Raw genomic sequence first — 20,255 nt, 5'->3', positions numbered from 1 at the left:
AAGTTTGGAAATTCAGCAGGGACTAGAGGGTTGGAAAAGATCAGTCTTCATCCCAACCCCAAAGAAGGGCAGTGCCAAAGAGTGCTCCAGCTACTGCATAATTGCACTCATTTCTCACACTAGCAAGGTTATGCTTATTGAACTTATATGCAGAATACATCATGCGAAAGGCAGGACTGGAGGAATCCCAAGCCAGATTTAAGATTGCCAGAAGAAATGCAGATATGCAGATGATACCACTCTGATGGCAGAAAGTGAGGAGGAATTAAGGAACCTTAATGAGGGTGAAAGAGGAGAGTGTAAAAAAAAAAAAAGGTCTTAAGCTCAACATCAAAAAAACTAAGATCATGGCCACTGGTCTCATCCCCTCCTGGAAAATAAAAGGGGAAGATATGGAGGCAGTGACAGACTTTACTTTCTTGGGCTCCATTATCACTGAAGATGGTGACAGCAGCCACGAAATTAAATGACTCCTGCTTTTTGGGAGGAAAGTGATGACAATCCTAGACAGCATCTTAAAAAGCAGAGACATTACCTTGCCTACAAAGGTCTGCATAGTCAAAGTGATGTATGGAAGTGAGAGCTGGACCATAAAGAAGGCTGAGTGCCAAAGAATTTATGCTTTTGAATTGTGGTCCTGGAGGAGGCTCTTGAGAGTCCGAGGGACTGCAAGGAGAACAAACCTATCCATTCTAAAGGAAATCAACCCTGAGTGCTCAGTGGAAGGACAGATCCTGAAGCTGAGGCTTCAATACTTTGGCCATCTCATGAGAAGAGAAGACTCCCTGGAAAAGACCCTGATGTTGGGAAAGTGGGAAGGCAAGAGGAGAAGGGGACGACAGAGGACAAGATGGTTGGACAGTGTGATCGAAACTACCAACATGAATTTGACCAAACTCTGGGAGGCAGTGGAAGATAGGAGGGCCTGGTGTGCTCTGGTCTATGGGGTCACGAAGAGTCAGGCATGACTGAATGACTAAACAACAACAACAACAACCACAACAACAACCACCACCACCACCACCACAACAAAGGGTTTTAAATCTTAAGTTAAGTGTTGGTGGTCCATGGCAACAAAATATATCTAAAAGGGGTCCATGGAAAAGAGAAATTTAAGAACTGCTGGTTTATCATGAAAGGCATATATCTTTTGAGTCATTTTCTTCCTTTACGTATTTCCCATCCATTTCTCTGGCTTGGTGATGAAAAGGAGGAGAAAGAAGGGGGCTGGTGGGACCAAAAATGCATTGCAGCCTACAGTGCCAGGGAGGCAGGACCAGATGTTGAAACTAAAGACATCTGTGGCCATGGGACTGAGGCAAGGAAAAAGAGAGGAAAGCAGGCCTACCAACAAGGGGCCCAGTTGTGGCAGCAGGGAGGTAAAGGAAAAAGGAGGAGAAAGAACAGGGCTGGCAGGGCCAGGAGGCATATGGTTCTGCTGGCAAGGCGGGGGGGGGCAAACGTAGCGTAGGCCTGCTCAATACATGGAGTGGGTGGCGAAGCAATGACAGGGAGGTGAAAGTGAGGGCGGCAGGTTATTTGTTGTAATATTAATGTGAGGCAATTTTATGTACGTAAGTCAAGTGGAGTAATCTAATAGAAATCCAGTATTTTTGTCATCCTCTCTTTAGCTAAATCATGTGCATTGGATTTCAGAGGTACTCTGTTAGAAATTTACTGAAGGAATCAGGTAATAAAAATAGGAGCCCCTTCTGTGTTTTTTCCATGCCTAATAAGAAATAGAATACCAAACTAGGGAGACCCAGGTTCCAGTCCTCACTCAAGCATAACACTAATTGGATGACCTTAAGCTTGTCAACCTGTGTTAGACTAACATACCTTTCCAGGAGGACAAAACACAAAACAATGGGAGGAAAATTATGTTACTTCCCAGAGCTCCCTAGAGGGTAGATAGTGTATAAATCAAGGATGGTCATGCTCTGAGCCCATTGGCCTTGTCAGCCCCCGCCTGCCCTGAACCAAAACTGGAAGACCAGTTGCACACATTTATTTATTTATTGTGAAATGAGGCACTGCAGAGGACTTTAAAGGAGACCTCCTGCCCCTGAATGCTTTCAGGAATGCCTTCCTTCCTTTTTGAAAAATAATGGTGTGTTGCAGGGCCTGCACAAATAGGGAGGTAGGTAATGAAAAATTCTACATGAAACATGGATGTGCATTGAGTGAATAGCTGAAGATTAAAAAACAACCCTCTGGCTGAAATCCTTTTGCTTTGCATAGTAAGATGCACAAGAGGAGGTCCACTGAATCAGTGGAGATTTGGTGAGCCACTTTCCCTGTAAGTGCCATTAATTCAAATGGGCCTACTCTAGTTGCAATGTACTATGCCAGAGTAAGTCACAAGTAAAGTAAACTCAGAAGTATGTCCCATGTAGCTTACTTCCAGGTAAACATGCACAGGAGTGCTACCTTAAGCTTTCAACTAGCCAAGGTGATGATAGTTCAGTGGTTTAGGTATCTGGCTGTGGAGCCAGAGGTTGAGAGTTCATTTCTCCACCGTGCATCCTAGACGATCCAGCCTTTGTGGCCTTGGGCAAGCTGCACAGTCTCAGGGCAACCCCAGAAGAAGGGAATGGCAATCCAGTTCTGAGCACTGTCTACCTAGAAAACCCTGAGAAGGGTTGCCATAGGTCATAATTCACAATTATTATTATGTCATGATGGGAGCTACACTTTTGATTCTACCCCTCAGTCTCTCCCACTATTTGATTTATAGTATTTCTACTCTAATTAGCTTACTTACCAGCTGACCCACCACATAAATGGCTTAGCTGTGATTTGGAAAGCTCGGCTACTTCATGTCTTATCCTAACAATCCGTTATAGGTGGTATCATTTCAAAAACCTTAATGAACCTGACTAGAAAGGATAGGAGGGCTGAGTTTCAAAGTGGGAAACAGGTAGGGCCTGTCACAATCAGCAGACAGTAAGGATGAGATAGCTCAGGGCTCTCATGCAATATAAAACAAGTTTGTGTGCTTCTATAAGAAAATGTTGAGTTTTCAAATCTGACAGTGCAGTCCTATGGGTTGGGAAGTAACTCTATGATCTACACTGTTCCCTCAAGCTTCCTTTCTGGTGAATATCTTTAGGTTTGGGGCTTTACTGGGGAAAACTTCATAATTTCAAGGGGGAAGAAATAGATTGTTGCCAAAGATGCAGCAATTAAAGCAAACACAGGCCACAGTGAATCATCTCATAAAGATTAGGCTTTGTGTACATTTTGCTGGAGTATAGATTTTCTTTTTCAAAACCTCTGTAGTATTGACTTCATTTTTTTTTATTCCTTGTGTGCTGAATATAATTCCAAGCCTATTTTATTTTAATAGATTCCCAGTACTGAACTCAATATTTGCAGGGAAGTTACTATCTATTGTGCACAATTACAAAATTGGCCCATTTTGAGACCTTCACAATCAAATTGCACAGTGGATGTTACTGAACAAAAGAGCTTACCAAACGTGATTGAGATAAAGTACTGACAAGTTCTGATTCTGGCTGGCTAATAAACATTTGGTAGCAATGCTGAAATAAATGTGAGACAATGTGTTAATTATGCTGACACATATGATTATTTGACATACCTGACTGAGCTTGTTAAATGCACACGAGAGGTGGTAGGAGGGAATGGGGTACAGGACTCTAAAAAAGTATGGAAGAAGAATGACGTCTTTCCTTAGCTTACAAGTTCTGCCTTCCCCCTTCTTTACAATATTTTTACTGGAAGAAAATTCCCTCTGGTGCCAAAGGGAGATTTCCTCACAACTCAACAGCAGTGGCAGAGGAGAAAAGCTCCATCAAGAACACCAACACAAAAGGTTAACCTGCCCTTGTCCATTCCATCCATGGCTGTTGTATATGGTTTAAAATACAAGCTCACTTAATTGGAAAAAATAAATAAAACACTTTAATCTCAGATGCAGCTTGTCCCATTTTATGTGCTGACACATTCCATTTTTTTCTGCAAAGTCAGTATGAACAAGAAAATAATTCAATTCTTTAGGAAAAAAACCCACAAAATCAACCTTCTGGTTTATGACGGTGAGATATTGTGCTTCCATATCCATTATTCAAAATGCCAGGAAATGACCCAATATTGCTGCACAATATTGTGCCTGCATTGCCAGCAGGGAAAAGGATGCCAAGTTTTATATAGCAAAGGACAACTTGACTGTTGACAACACCTATGGCAGCAGTCAAGATGGTCTAGAGCAGTGGTTCTCAACCTTTGTTACTCGGATGTTTTTGAACTGCAATTCCCAGAAACCCCAGCCAGCACAGTTGGTGGTGAAGGCTTCTGGGAATTGCAGTCCAAAACTCCTGAGTAACCCAAGGTTAAGAACCAGTGGTCTAGAGCAGTGGATCCCAACCATGGGTAACACAGGTGTTCTTGGACTGTAACTCCCAGAAACCCTGGCAAGCACAGCTAATGGTGAAGGCTTCTGGGAGCTGCAGTCAAAGAACACCTGAGTTACCTAAATCTGGGAACCATTGGTCTATAGGATATTCCCTTTTGCTCACTAACATTTGCACTTGTAACAAAACAGCCTTCACAATTGCTTTGTGCTTGGGTGATGCCAGGGCATGAAAAACATTAAAGCTGAATTCCTACACTTAGGTGGGAATAAGTCCCATGGAGGTCAATGGGACTTGTGTCTGAGTGTGTGTGCATAGATTTCTGCTTTTAGTAGGCAGTCAGCTTCAGCAAGACACCCTTCTTTCCAGGTGTCCAGAATGTTCCTTGAATCACAGTTTCCTGCAAGTTCTGCCTTATCTGACAGGAGTTGCTAAAAGGAACCAGAGGAAATGTCACGTAGACTTCACACTGGGGGTGGGTGAGAAATGTGTCGGCTTCATTTTCTGATAACAGGTTTCCAAAATGTGTAAATGCCTTCATACATTTAAAAGTGTGGGGTGGGGGTAGGGGGGGAGAGGCGGGGGTAGGGGGGGAGAGGCAGCCTTCCGTTTGTTTCAAAGACGTGGGAGAAACAACATGGACAGATTCGCCCATTCAGACAGAGGGTTTGGAGTTCTTATCTTTTAAAAGCTTCACTCTGAGTCATTGTGTGTTCAGCCACACTTGTAGTGCTGAATTGCCATCTCTTTCTTAATTTGACAGGCTCCTTCTCTTTAACATCTACTTGGTGCCAGGGCGGTGACATGATTTTCTCATTTTGGGAATAGCTGTACTCATAACTGGAAAGTGCAGATTGGTGAGAATTTGGATCAGTGATAATTGCTTACCAGAATTCACAGATTCTGTCATATGTCCAGTGAAAAGTACTTAAGATTTAAACAAAGAAAGAATGTGGGAGAAGCAGAGCTGACAGAATCCCCAACTCTATTTCAGATCAGTAATTCTGTGTGCTAGTTTCTATATTACCATCCTGCAGGTGTACATTAATAAAGAAACAGATTCTTTCCAAGATATTAGACAGCTCTGGTTGTTTTCTGTAAAAAAGAATACTTTTGAAACGTGCCACTGCTTGCAAACGAGGAGTGAAAAATATCAAGCCTGTGTGCAGGCTTTGTATCAGGATGCAGGGTAGTCAAAGAAATGTTGGGACTACTAGAACTAATGTTTTGCTTGCTCAGCCACCTGCGGTCACCATCCTTCATGGATAGTAAGACTGTCAATGACTACTGGTCATGATAACTGTACATAACCTGTATTGTTATGAGTGAGTGATAGAGTGTTTGGGGGTTCCAGAAAGACTAGTGACTTGTGAAGATGATGGAGAAATTGCAAGGGAAGATGGGATGATGTAGCTGATACAGAGCTGCAAAAGAAGATGCAAGTCAGAGACAGAGACAGTTTCATTATTAATAAGAGACTGCTGCGTTTGGACTTTTGATTTGCCCAGACAAGAGGGAAGTGAATTGGAGCAAGAAGTCCAAATATAATTAAAACTGGAGAAAGCAGGCTTAAGAAAGAGGAAGCAGGCTAGCTGAAGCCAAGTCTGTGGCAGATGGAACAAACTGTACAGGTGAAAGGAAGCATTCCTGCATGGCAACAGATTGTGTCTGCCCAGGAAACCAGACTCTGACCCCTGCTTGTCCACAAAGGAGTTCTATGCCTATAAAAAGGATGACCCAGGAAGAGACAGGTGGACTTCAACAGCGCTACAACGACTGCTCCCATCACCTTCTCTGAGGACTGATCCCCCATCAGAGGAGGGCCTTCTGGATGAGTGAGTATCTTGTGTGAATGGGAAGTATGAAAGACAGGCCTCTTGGTACCTTTTGTCTTATATCCTATGTCTTATGTCTCATCAAGAAAAGAGTGTAAATTGTTGGTGTGTGGTCTTCTTGTCAGTAGTCTGGCTGGGCTTTCTCTCTCTCTCTCTCCTCTCATGGTCCCTGTCCCTGGGATATAAAGAACAATAACCCATTTGGAGTAATAGTATCATCTGAATGCCAGTGCTGGAAAATATAAAAGAGGTACTACAGTACAGCTTATGTTTCTTTCTTGTGGACTTTCCATTGACATCTGACTGGTCATTTTTGGAAACAGCATGCAGGGCTTGATAGGACTTTGGTCTCATCCAACGTATTTTTTCCTGGTGTTCTTACCCTACACCGCTCCACTGGCTAGAAGGGAACTATTGGCTATTTGGTTACAACTGGAACCAGTTGATTTTCCACTCCTCAGAATGCAGTATCTGACACTGGTCAAACCAAGCAGTTCCTCAGATCCCAACTAGCAGCACTGGATACCACACAACAGCACAGAAGATCTAGCTGATTATGTTAAAATATGCAAAGGAGTCACCTGACATTTGAGATTTTTAGAAGACCTTGAAGCAGACCAGCAGCTATCAGAGTTCTTTGCAACTTGTATAATTTGCATAAAACCACCAAGAAAATATCTCAGTCAAGGACCAAACCATTGGATGGACTTCTCCTTGCCTGTGGGAATTCAACAAGAAAATAACTACATCTATAATAGCACTGTAGCCTGAAAGAGAAAATAATAAACATATATCTAAGTTGAGCATTTGCTTTCCTCTCCCTCCACCTCCATGTGAACAATCTCTTCCAACAAGTATTAAACTAGACAGGCTGTGGTGAATATAATATTAAAAGCTGGTGTAGTCAATCCTGTAACACAACATTGTGGTTTCCTCTCTATATTTTAAATGAGTTTCAATTCCTCAGTTGCTTTCAGCAGAAATATCTGGCTTAGACTGGTATGTTCTGAGGTCTCTGCTTTCCCCTTATGCCTTGGAAGGACGTGAGTGTCTGCCAGTACTGTTGTACAGCATGAAATGTTCATAGAGATCTATGATACCATAAATTGATGTACTTACCATTGTTTGCAAAAGTTATGTACAAGCAAGAAAACAGGACACTAGTCCACAGTGAATTTCTTTTGCTTTAGATGATCATTGCAAACAACAATTTACCCAGGTAAGTCAGCCTGATGCCTTGTTCTGTCAAAAGGCAATATAGAAATCAGGACACCATCTGGAAGCTTCCCTTGCAGGGGAAGATTGCATCAAGAGGAGTGATAACTTCAGGCCAGTGCCATAGCAGTGCCTTTACTGCCCTGGCAATTGGCTGGAAATGGGGAGATATTCATATTTCACTGCACTGCAAAGTCTTGGGAAGGGTAAAATCTCTCAGGATGCAATTTCAGTGTTTTATGACATTTGGCTGGACATTAAACCTGGACATTTGGAAATCAGACTTAACCTAAGGAAGCCTTCATGCAGAACTGGGCAACTGAGAGACTGACTTCCTCAGTTGGGTCATTGCCTAGCAGCTCAAGGGATCAGCTGAGAAAAGAAGGTTCTTAAGTGTTCTCCTTCCTTCTTCTCTCATATAGGGATTTGCCAACTATATTGCTATGTATCAGATATTATACTGTAGCTGTGATCTATTATTGTATACCGTAAAGCTGGTCATCACTTCTCTTGCTTTCTGGCTCAAATGGGAGCCCGGGGGGGGGGGGAAGGTTGCAGCAGACTTGGAATTGTCAAAAGCTACTCTTGAGACTTTTTTTCAGGATCTGGTCATACTCCAGGAACAGGTTTGCTCAGGTGCAAGAAAGGTTCTGGTCCAGCAAGGAAATTACAGGGTGTGGGAATAAGGGAGAGAAAAAATTATCAAAATAATCAAATGCAAGAAAAATAAGCAAGATGAATTACAACATATGGACAACTCATAGTAAAAAACGATGTGTCCATGACATGTACTTTCAACACAGTGACAAACAGGGAAAGCTGGGAACATAGACTGGGGATAAACAATAAGCATTGTGGAAAAAAACCTCTACCCATGTGAAGACAAGCAAAGCAAAATTCGAATAAATGGGAGAACCATACTAGTCAGACATGGGACCTGATCCTCCAGATGCTGTTGGACTCCAAATTCCATCTGTCCTTGCCAATATGAGTAATGATCAGGGCTCATGAAAACTAGTCCAGTAACATCTAGAGGCTATAGGTTTCCTCTGTGCTATCTGTTGTTTCTATGAGATAGCTATAGGTTTAATGATAGGTAGACTACCTTATATCTGACCACTGTAGTGATGCCTTTAGCTGTGTCTTGGCATGAAGATCTTCACAGCTGGTAATCTTTTCCCTATACTATGTGATGAGCTCATTTCCCATGCTTCTCAATGACCAATTCCTAATTTCATTCACTCCTGCCTACTAGCAGTTTCTTCCCATTTCATGATGAATTGTGTTACATCAAGTCACCATGTAGTATCACCATCAGTAGCTCTCAGTGGTTTCAGGCAGTTGGCTTTCTCAGCATCACTGGAGATGTCAGAGATGACACTCTGGAATTTCTGCATGCAAAGCTTGTGCTGTGTTACAGCCCCTTCTTCTTTCAGATAAAAAAATGCAAACAAAGTTGGACAAAGTAAGAAGACATGTTGCAGCTGGTTTAGGGCAGTATAACAGTTCAGATGTTCTGTGTCAAAACAAACTTATTACTGAGTGGGAAATGTTACGAACTATCTTTTCATCATGCAAAGGTACCACACTAGATTCTTCTTGCTAATTTGTTTTTCTTACACTTTCAAATCCTTTGATGTACTGGAGAATTTGTGTATGTGTGTTGGCAACGTCACACTCTTATTTAAGAATCAAATTCTGATGGTGATGATTATGGTGGTGATTACTATGCAGTCCTAGAGATTATGCACATGAGATTAAACCCTAAACCCTATGTACCATTCAATTTACAGTAATTCTTAGGAACATCTGTACCAGTGATAAAGCAGAGAAAAAATGCACATGGAGCAAACCCAGTGTGCTCCTTTTATTGAAAAGCCCCTCCAAAGTGTGATTCTGGAGAACTAGTCCTCTTTCTGGTTATTTTGAGTCCCTTATCTGTCTCACAGCTTGCAGATTCCAATTAACTCTTCAACACACCTTTGATTAAAATAGTAAGCAGCGCACTGAATTCTCCAGGAACCGTACATTTAAGGGGCTGAAAGGTAAAGAGAGATAAGGAAAAATGAATACAAATCTAAATTTTGCCATCCCCAGAAGTGCTGTGAAAGATTCTACTTTCGAGAAAGTGGTATTAGGATAAGTATTGTTATTCTACTGCCGAAAGATTAGTTCCTGTAAAGAAATAGATTACTTTCCTGATTTCATTGCCGCTTCTGCTGCTAGTCAGACACGAGGAAGGAACTGATGCTGTCATGTGCAGCATGGTGGATGTGCTCAAAAACATGACACAATATTGATTGCATGCAGCTGTTCTAGGCAAGATAATATACAGGAGCAAGCTGCTAATTCTAGTGGGAAAATCAACATGTTCTCTGTAACCATTGATAACAGCACCTATTTCATGAAGAAATGCAACTTGCACCCTGGTAGCAACAAAAATCAGTGTGATCCATTAGAAGCACATACCGCTGCTCACTGTTTTGTTCCCTGAGCCAGAGCTACAGTCAATATTCTAATTCAAAACCAATTTGATACTTGCATGTTATCTGTTTTGAATAATCTTAAGTAAGCCAAATGGGTTTTGAAGTGCACTTTGGTTCAATGCTAATGCAGCCGTTTACATGCGGTTTTTGGAGTTCTTTTAGTACAACATTTGTTTTATCATTATCTCAACAATTAGTGGTATGTTCCTTGGAGATGGTTGTAATATGTCTAAGAATGAAAATAAGATCTAAGACATTAGAAAAGTTCAACTAAAATTATCTGAGGGGACACTAAATCCAAATGCACTGAGACTGAAAGCCACTATGGTGTTACTCCAAATATAAGTGTCAATATCACAGTAACTGATCTCAACAGAAATACATGAATATTAATATGTATCATTAATATCATTGCCTGAGAAGCCAGCGTGTGATTTCCAGTCTCACAGTTACTTCCTTATTAAGTGGTTGCATATGTCAGGGTTTTGCAAGTTGCCTTTTCACCAGGGGTGCTGGGAGACCAATGCTGGAGACTCATGGACCATTTCACCCAGCTTGAAATGAGGGCTGCAAGCCCATAGCTTTCTGCTGAACTTTGTGTGAAGCTTATGGCCACAGATGTTTTCTGGATTATAGCACAGATGTGAATGTTTGCTCCTCTAACTGTCTTCCAGCCTACAAACATAGGAATTGACCCCATATGGATGCTAATAAACCACAGGAATATAATAAGACTTTTCCACTTATCATAGAAAGTTTCAAGGATGATAAAAGTGAATGAGGGCGGATTGTTATTTCATTTTATACAAAACTTGTGACTCCATCATCTCCAGCTCAATCCAGAAGCAACCTCACACACCCATTGTTGTAGCCTTTTCATTTGTGTGTTGATCTGCTTTGAAATCTGTGAAGAATTTGTTGTGAGCCCAAATTTATCAAATACTTTTCTCTAGAGCATTTCTGCAATTTCTCCCTCACCCTCCATTTTCCTCATATGGCCACTTACTATAAATATTCTAAATTTTGCACTGTATTCTGTGTCAGTGAATTAAAGAGTACTAGAATGAGCCATTTTCTGTCAGACAACTAAAAATTGTTCTGTGCTAGAAATGGCAAAGTCAGAAGAAATGGAGTGGTTCTAATACTGAGGCAAGATGTAGCATGTGCAATTAGAGGCTCTAATGCAAAATCTGACCAGATAATATCAATTAGACTTTGTGGAAAACCTATCAACATAACCATTATTCAATTATTATTAATAATAATAATATTCACTGGATTTATATCCCACCCATCTAGTGGTGAACCACTGCTCTGGCAGCTTACAGGGAACATACTGAATAACATTCATATGCTATGTTGACATATGCAACCACTTAATAAGGGCCTCAATACTTGGTGGAACGCCTACTCCCACCAAGTTCTACCCGTGTCACTTGTGCGAGTTGGGAGGTGAGGCTGAGGAGCCTGACACCGAGGGAGGCCCGGAAGGAAAAAACTAGAAACCGGGCCTTCTCGGCGGTGGCTCCTCGCCTCTGGAACAACCTACCTCCGGAGATTCGCGCGGCCCCCTCGCTGGGTACCTTTAAAAACCAACTAAAAACATGGATGTTTCGGCAGGCCTCCCCCCCCCAGTTAATCCCTGATGTCTTCCTTCCCTTTCTCCCCTACTGTTCATTTTCCACCTTGTTGAATTTGTCTATTGTTCATAATTTTATATTCAATTGTGTATTTTATCTGTATTTTATTTAAGTTGTAAGCCGCCTAGAGTGGTCATAACTGACCAGATAGGCGGGATATAAATTAAATTAATAAAAAAATAAAAAAATTCACACAAAATAATGCCTAAAGATAAAAACAACACTAACAGAATAAGAAGTCTTGAATCCTAAACATAAACTAATATGACATTGCAAACCCCATTCAAGTCTACTGTCCAACTGTCAAAACTGAAGAAGATGAAATTGAAAGCTTTTATTCAAGCATTTTTGATCAATCACGCAGTATTTCTGTGCATATTTTGCTCAGCAAATGGAAAATAAACTAATTTTGTACTGAGATATTTAGTGCAAATTACAAAAACATCAATGAGCAGAAAAAGCAGTCCTCCTTGTCTTGCTCTTACATTGGAGAAGACAAATCTCAACAGATTGTGTTGTGCTGATGGTTCTGAATGGGGAAAAATGAAATGTAATGAAGTTTCTTCATATTTCTAGACTATGGGTATTGAAGAGGATTCTACATTATTTATTCTTGTGTCTTTTTCCTGCCATTTATTTTCTGCAGGATTAAGTGCAGCTGATGCAGTTTAAACATAGAAATCTGTTGCCATTGTAATGAATTTGATCTATTGAAAGAATACTGTACTCATCAAGAGTCTGAGATTTGTGTATCAACCCATATGTGCTTAGCTTACATGTTTGTTTATGTGCATTGTGCACACATATACACATACATATGTAGAAAAACCAAAAGGTTAGAATATAAAAATGATTATATAAAACATCCTATACTAAGAATTAGCAGATATTTTCAAGGTCAATTTATTTGGGAGGGGAGAAAAATTTAGCACATACTTTTTTTTTCTTAGTAATTTCACTGCCATCCTTAACGGAAAAGAAAATCAATGAAGAAATCACATATAATAACAAATGGAATTGCCTCTTGCAAACTTGTCATGGATGAGAAATGCAGAATTATTAAATCATTAATCCATAGAACATAAATACATTTTTTCCATCAATGCTCTCAGGGTGATTAGATTATCTCATATCATGGGCTAATTACTAGCCCAGTTCCCCATGATTAAAAGAAGACTTAAAATGTGTTTTTATTATTAAACATACATACAAACAAAAGAATATTGAACTCATCCTTTTTCATACTGCGGTACACTTACCTTGAATCCTCACCCCCACAGTGGAATATAATGGAATACATAATTTGACTGATTTCTTTCTCTAAAAACAAAACCAAACCAAAAGTTAAGGAAACCTGAAAGAAGACTTTCTCTTCCTTACAAAGCTCAAGGGACTGGAAAGTAAAATATGAATTTCAATTATGCAAATGGTATAAAGAAGTTTGGAATATAGCTATTAATGACAAGTTGAAGTGTGATAGTTTTATATATAGAAATAACTTCAGTGATATGTGGAGATCCTTTATTGATTAAGAAAAGAAAAAGGTTTTGTACCTTCACAAGATTCATTGAAGTTTTAGAAAGGGAATGGGGCTTCCTAGACAAGGATTTAACACACCTCCAGCGGTCCCGGTGGAGGGTTGCACTGTTTATATACAATTTCAGTTGCTTTGCATCATTCAGGGTTTTCTTCTTAGGCTTTGAAGTGGTGAACACCAGTTCAGATGATAAATGACCTTGGAGGCATCAGGCCTGCCCTGCCTCCTCCCGACGTTGCCTTTGAATGGTACCTGCTGGAGGATGTGGGGGCTTTCAAATGTCAAATACCAGTTTGGCCAATTGGCATGAACTGCTGAACCCATGGTTCATGCCCTTCTCTAATCACAAGCATTAACACAAACATGTATGGTAAAATGTCCAGAACTCAGCTACCCTGGTATCAAAATTTTAGTCTCTAAAAATTATTCAGTCAATACAAGGCCAGTACAGAGATTTATTGTATTGTTAACTACTTGATGCTATTAGCATTGGTATGGAAAACATTATGGTTGCCCTGGGTCTGGGTTACTTAGTGACTATGTTGCTGTTCATCAGACACCACAAACATTTGTATTAAAGAGTCAATCATTTGTTCAAAAAATTAAATTGTTCTGAGGGCAATTTGGAAAATAGACATCATTGAGATTTGGTTTTCTTTTTCACTCCCTGCCTCTCAGCAGAAAGGATCTTGAAATATAAATTAACGAGGCAGTATTACATTTCTTTTTTTTTCTCTTTTAGAAAAGCCAACCTGTGTAGTCTCGGGCATGCAGCACAATCCAGAGCACCCACACAAGAAGGGAAACACTATTTAGCTAGCAAACCCTGAAAATAGTCACCATAAGTCTGAATCAACTTGGGGGCATGCAATAGTTATTTTTAATACTCCTATTGCATTTTGGCGGTAACCATTATTAATAGGGGAGTGAAAAATAACCACAATTGTATACTCTCAAGTTGATCTGGACATACGGTGACTAATTTGGACTTATTTCTTTGCTTCAAGATCCTTTCTGCTGAACCTTTCTTTTCTCAACTTGCTTCCGCCATTTCTAAATACCAGTTTTAATAAGGAATGAAGGTGATGCAGAATTATTTAACTGGAGGTTGAAGGTCCAAACCTAAGATGGTACCAGGAACAAGTTCTTGAGTTTAAAAAGTGGGAAGGAGATTTTGGAGAGCCATCCTTAGCTGCACCAAACATATAGCTAATTGTGCCACTGGATGGGTTCACAGTTAGGCATTTTTGTTTGCAATTTTAATTTTTGTCTGAATTAGGGTGGGGGGGAACACCAATATATGGTTGCCAATTTTGACAACTTCCAGTGTATGTGTTAAATAGCAATTAGTTGTTTGCAATTGTTCAGCCTTTCTTATGAATTCAGCTAAATTATACCTAACAAATGCAAAAGTAAGTTTTACCTTTTATTGGACCACTAAAAATAAAACAAATAGCAAGATTTCCACTTCCTCAGGCTCTAAGTCCACCTCCTTCATGAACGATGCAAAGACAACAACAACAACAAAACTGATGCCACATATCTGGCTGAGATGGCCTTTTTTTTTTTCTTGAGAGGCTGTGTCTCTTACTGTCTCTGTAGCAAGCTTTGGAATATTTACACCCTGGCTCTTGACATCAAAAGACTGCCAATTACCCTGTGATTGACCTAACAAAATGAAGACAAAGCTAGTTGTGATTTTAATTAATCCAGCTAGGAAAATTGTATGCAAAGACTTTTGGAGAGGGCATGTGAATCAAGTTAATCTTGTTGTAGCTTCATAAGTAAAACCTATTGCCCGGCCCTAAAGTTTGCTGTACAGACAATTAATGTTTAGGTTCAGGTGTCCTAATGCAGTGTCACAGACTAAGATATTGTGCTTGCAGTACTAAAACATAAACCAGGCAAATGTTTAAAAATTCAAAGAAAACCAAAATGGACTTTATGTGGCAGTAAATCATTATAAGGCAGCCACCTTAGCAATAGTATAGCCTATATTGATTGCCTCGGTATTTCTCTGAATTGTGTGCCTTTTTTTAAAATTAATTCTCTGTAGAATGGTTTTACTGTTCGCTAGAAAGAATGTCAGGATACTTTTAATTCAATTGATTTCAAGGGGAGAGTTAAGCACATGTTTTGCTTACATTTTACTCAAGAACTGAAGTTGGGCTGAAAAGACATATATGCACAATATCTCTCTCCTACAAAGCCCACAAAGTGATCTTGGGAGGGATGGAATCATTCATATCTTGTCCAAACCTACCCCACAGTTTTCTGGTATGGATAAAATTAGAGGGGGATCCCTATACTGATGGAGACTGCTTTGAACTCCTTTAAAGAAGAGTGAGATGCAGATGTAACATATCAATCATCTTGGTTTCACTGTTCATTTAGAAAGGTATGTACAGACTTGCCAAAATAAACGTTTCATTTGAATTATACTGCAAAGCTTATGAACTTTTGCTTAGAAACCTACTGACACCCATTATTGAGGACCTGAACCACCTGTTCAATAAAACATGCTATGTCCAGGTAACTGAGAACTCATGGTTTTCACAAAATACACTTGCTTACTCTCTCTCTCTCTCTCTCTCTCTCTCTCTCTCTCTCTCTCTCTCTGTGTGTGTGTGTGTGTGTGTGTGTGTGTGTGTGTGTGTGTGTGAGAGAGAGAGAGAGAGAGAGAGAGAGAGAGAGAGAGAGAGAGAGAGAGAGATCTCTTCTCCTGAGGTTCAGAAACACCCAACAGAGGACTTTGAATCTGATATGCTCCTGGCCCAATTCCTCCGGCAGGCACCCACTCAAAGGCAGTGCCTGTAGGAGGCGGAGCAGTGAGGCCAAACCACTGCTTCCAGGTGTGCATCTGCCAGAGGAGGCAATGCTTTGAAACACCAAACACCAGTTCAACTGATAAATGAACTAGCATGAACCACCAAATTGGCAGTTCATGCCAATCTCTAGTTGTAACCCTAACCCTTACCATACTTAGGTGAATATGACCTTGCTCAAACAGACATAACAGTCTCTGTAAGAAATAGAGCCACTGTGTTTTCTTCAACTGGACATTTATTCTACATCCCGTGAACACCTGCACAAAAGTGTGTACACAAATCCTGCCTCCCTAAAACACAGGGATGGCAGAAGCACTGCCCTTCCATTGAGTGCTCCCACATGGATCAACTGTCATTTTTTCTGTCTCCATATTAACACAGGCCACCACAAAAGAAACAAGTACATATGACGGTGCTTACAGAAGGAATGGGATAGCTCTCTATAGAGTCAGCTCCTTTCCTTGAATGCCAAATCTGTGGGGAGGAACCTGAAGCATGATGGATAGGTGGCCTCTGAGATCACCTGTGCTCCAAAGCAGGCTGTCTTAGAGACAATCCCCCCAGAGTGTTTTGTTTCCAATCTCTAGCAAGGAACTGGCATTCAAGGAGAGGAGCTACTGCTGCAGAAACCTAGGCCTTTGCCTCTGTAAGTACCACTGCCTCCGTTTGTTTCTCTTAGGGCAACACATAAGTGGGTGGTGGGATTTATTCAGTATATTTAAGATGGGCAAGGAGCAATGTCTGTGGGGTGGGATGGTTCCAGGCAATGGTATTCACAACTGTGACATTTACCATGTGGTAACAAACAAAGAGCTCACACTATGTCATCCCACCAGCTGACACCAATTGTGACGTTCACTCCTTTGATGCACCTATGTGTTATGTCCTCACAAAGAGTTCAGTCTTCTCTTTCCCTCACTGCCACCAGTGGATTTCCTTTATCCACAATATAAAAGACTTTAGTCAAACACTTGTCTACCAATAGAACTTATTTATTGAAGTGTATCAAATTTAATCATAATCACAGATGTTCTTCAGATATTCATTGTACACAATCAAATCAGTAAGATATCATATATCTTACCACATAACCAATCACCTCCTTCTCTGTCTATTTATCTAGACCAGCTTATCTGTACTGTATTAATATCTGTTCCTTCTCTCTCTTCTCTCACTATCCCTCTGATTATCTGACTATCGGCAAATTCTATATCTCCCCTATCTTTATCTTCTAAACCTTTTTTTGCTGATTCCTCCCCTCAAATCCTCTCATAAGCCCATGCAAATGAGATCCTGACTATGAGTGACAGGAGTGACATTGGGCAATCGTCACAATAACTAATTGCATTCTTTCACCTAAAGCAATTGCTTCAGTGGGCTTAACAGTAAGGCCCACATTGCTAATACAGTTGCCTATTTCTCCACAATTGTTTCCAGTTTTTTCTTGATTTTTTACATAGATTTAACACTCACACACTGTAAAAGCCTTCATTTGTCACTGAAGTAAAAAAATGAGCATGAAGCATGTTAACTGCCTTACTGTGTGCCAATTTATGTTATCAATGAAGTCAATGAAACAAGGACTTCTTAGGCTACAGTCTTGAAATTGTGTCTTTGAAATAGCTCTTCAAGATTGGAAGTGAAACTAGAGGCTTACCTGTAGTGTTACTAGTTGAGTTTTGCTATGAAGTAATTACAATTTGGCTAATCCTTTACTTAGCACAAAAGGTACATCAGAGTTTGTTGTGATGATTATCTGATGCTTCAAGGATATTTGTTTCCCAAATACAGTGGTGCCTCGCTTAACGAGTGCACCGTTTAACGATTAATCCGCATACCGTTGCGGATTTTGCGATCGCTTTTGCGATCGCATTACGATGTTGCCTATGGGGAAAAATCGCTTTGCGATTTTTCCCCATAGGCAACCATTTTCCCCCATCTGACCGGCGGGAGCCTCTGAAGGACCACTCCCGCCGCTCAGCTGGGGGAAAATGTCGGCAGTGGGCGGCGGCCTCGGAAGGACCCCGAAGCCACCGCCCGACTGCCAACATTTTGCCTTCCCAGCTCTCAAAGTGCCCCCCTCCGACATTGGAGAGAACCCCTTTGAGAGCTCGGAAGGCTCTCAGCGGCGGCGGGGGCAGGGTAGGGTGGATCTGGAAAGCTTCCAGGCAAAGCACTGGAAGCGGTCCGGAACACACACACCCTGCCGCCGCCGCCGCTTGCAATCGCCCCGCGCTGCCTATCCCAGTCATGCTAGCATGACTGGGATAGGCGGCGCGGGTTGGATCCCGGCAGCTGGGGCAGGGTAGGGGGGTCCGGACACCCCCCCACCCTGCCGCCGCCGCCGCTTGGATCCGCCCCGCGCTCAGCTGAGCACGGGGCGGATCCAAGCCCAGGATGGGTAGAAACGCCAGCCGGCTCTTGCGAAAGAGGGAGGTGGAGGTCCCCGCTCTCCTTAGCAAGAGCCGACCAGCGTTTCTACCCAGCTGGGCAGCGGGCTCTTGCAGAGGAGGGAGGTGGCTCCCTCCTTGCAAGAGCCCGCCTCCCAGCTGGGTAGAAAGGCTCTTGCTAAGGAGAGCAAGGACCTCCACCTCCCTCCTTAGCAAGAGCCGACCGGCGTTTCTACCCAGCTGGGCAGCGGGCTCTTGCAGAGGAGGGAGGTGGCTCCCTCCTTGCAAGAGCCCGCCTCCCAGCTGGGTAGAAAGGCTCTTGCTAAGGAGAGCAAGGACCTCCACCTCCCTCCTTAGCAAGAGCCGACCGGCGTTTCTACCCAGCTGGGCAGCGGGCTCTTGCAGAGGAGGGAGGTGGCTCCCTCCTTGCAAGAGCCCGCCTCCCAGCTGGGTAGAAAGGCTCTTGCTAAGGAGAGCAAGGACCTCCACCTCCCTCCTTAGCAAGAGCCGACCGGCGTTTCTACCCAGCTGGGCAGCGGGCTCTTGCAGAGGAGGGAGGTGGCTCCCTCCTTGCAAGAGCCCGCCTCCCAGCTGATCGGCGGTTCCAAAATGGCCGCCAGTTTCGCACCCCGCTTACCGAGGGCGTGAAAATGGCGGCGGTATCGAGGAACTTCGCTGAACGGTGAGTACGGAAGCCATTGGAACGCATTAAACTAAGTTTAATGCGTTCCAATGGCTTTTTGCTTTCCGTTTAACGAAGTTTTCACATAGCGAAGGTTAATCCGGAATGGATTAACCTCGCTATGCGAGGCACCACTGTACTTGTGACCCTGGCTGGCGTGTTTCCATTGCATGTCTGGGGATAAATGGCATCTCTCAAACCCTCACAGCCAGTATCCTGCCTGCCTTACATGATTGCAGAAAAGCAATGGCATATGTAATCCTTCCCCTCTGGCAGGTTCTCCTTCACATGAGATGGTGAGTGCTGATTGCAAAACTGGTTGTGTAACCAGTTGTACAACCAATCATGTAAAGGGGAGCAGACTGGGCAAAGGGACACTGTGTCATTTCTTTTATGTATGTTGTAAACTCTAAATAGGATTTTGGTCTATATATTTTGGCAGCAAATATAGTCAAATTCATTGTACAGTGCTAAAATCGTTGATATACAGATTTGTCTCTATGCGGAACAAAGAAGCCCATAGGAATGCATTAAAACACGTTTAATGCGTTCCTATGGGCAAAAAACTCACCGTTCTGTGAAAATCCTCCATGCGGCCACCATTTTCGCTGCCCGGTAAGCAAGGAATCTGGGCAAAAACACAGTGGGCGGCCATTTTATTTACCCAGTGGCCATTTTGGAACCGCCAATCAGCTGTTTAAAAAATCACTATGCGAAAATCGGTAAGTGAAACACTTACCGATCATCGCAAAGCAATGTTTTACCATTAGAAATATCACAATGTGATCGCTTTTGCGATCGCAAAAAACACATCGCTATGCAGATTCATCGTTAAACGAATCGCTCGTTATGCGGGGCACCACTGTATTCATACCACCACATGAAATATGACAGTCATCCCTGTAGCGATAAATGATAGGAGCTGTCTAACTATTTCTTCCCCAAATCCAGCAGAATCCTCTTACAGGGCTTTGAAGAGGCAATGCATTGTTTTTAGCTGCTTAGCTTTTCACTCCTAGTCTTAAGTGCCTTTACCAATTCCACTAGAAGCTGTAACATCCTACAAATTGAACGATGAGCTAACTCAGGGAGCCTGCATTCAATCTGGGGTGGGTGGAATCCTCATGCATCAGATGCTGAGTTCCTCTCATTCTCTTTCAACATCTACCTTTGTCGATGAAAATATTTCTGCAGTGAAGACAGAATTCCCCACTCTCCCCCCAAAACAAACTGATGTTTTAGAAGTTATACTTGCCTGAATTCACA

The 20,255-nt window shown here is 41.9% G+C and overlaps 2 long non-coding RNA genes across 2 annotated transcripts in view; both read left to right on the top strand.

Annotated features, from left to right (window-relative positions):
* Positions 1–20,255, top strand: part of LOC144589313 (uncharacterized) — a 225,269-nt gene that overhangs the window by 72,848 nt on the left and 132,166 nt on the right. The gene's annotated exons all lie outside the window — the stretch shown is intronic.
* LOC144589312 (uncharacterized) overlaps positions 4,610–20,255 on the top strand; it is an 80,378-nt gene continuing 64,732 nt past the window's right edge. The window contains exon 1 of the long non-coding RNA XR_013545366.1: positions 4,610–6,211. This is a non-coding gene — a long non-coding RNA (uncharacterized LOC144589312). The remainder of the gene's footprint in view (positions 6,212–20,255) is intronic.

This window comes from Pogona vitticeps, chromosome 4, assembly GCF_051106095.1.
Source record: "Pogona vitticeps strain Pit_001003342236 chromosome 4, PviZW2.1, whole genome shotgun sequence".
NCBI lineage: Eukaryota > Metazoa > Chordata > Lepidosauria > Squamata > Agamidae > Pogona > Pogona vitticeps.
The sequence above is the reverse complement of the archived record's forward strand: the minus strand, read 5'-3'. Positions and strand labels throughout refer to the sequence as shown.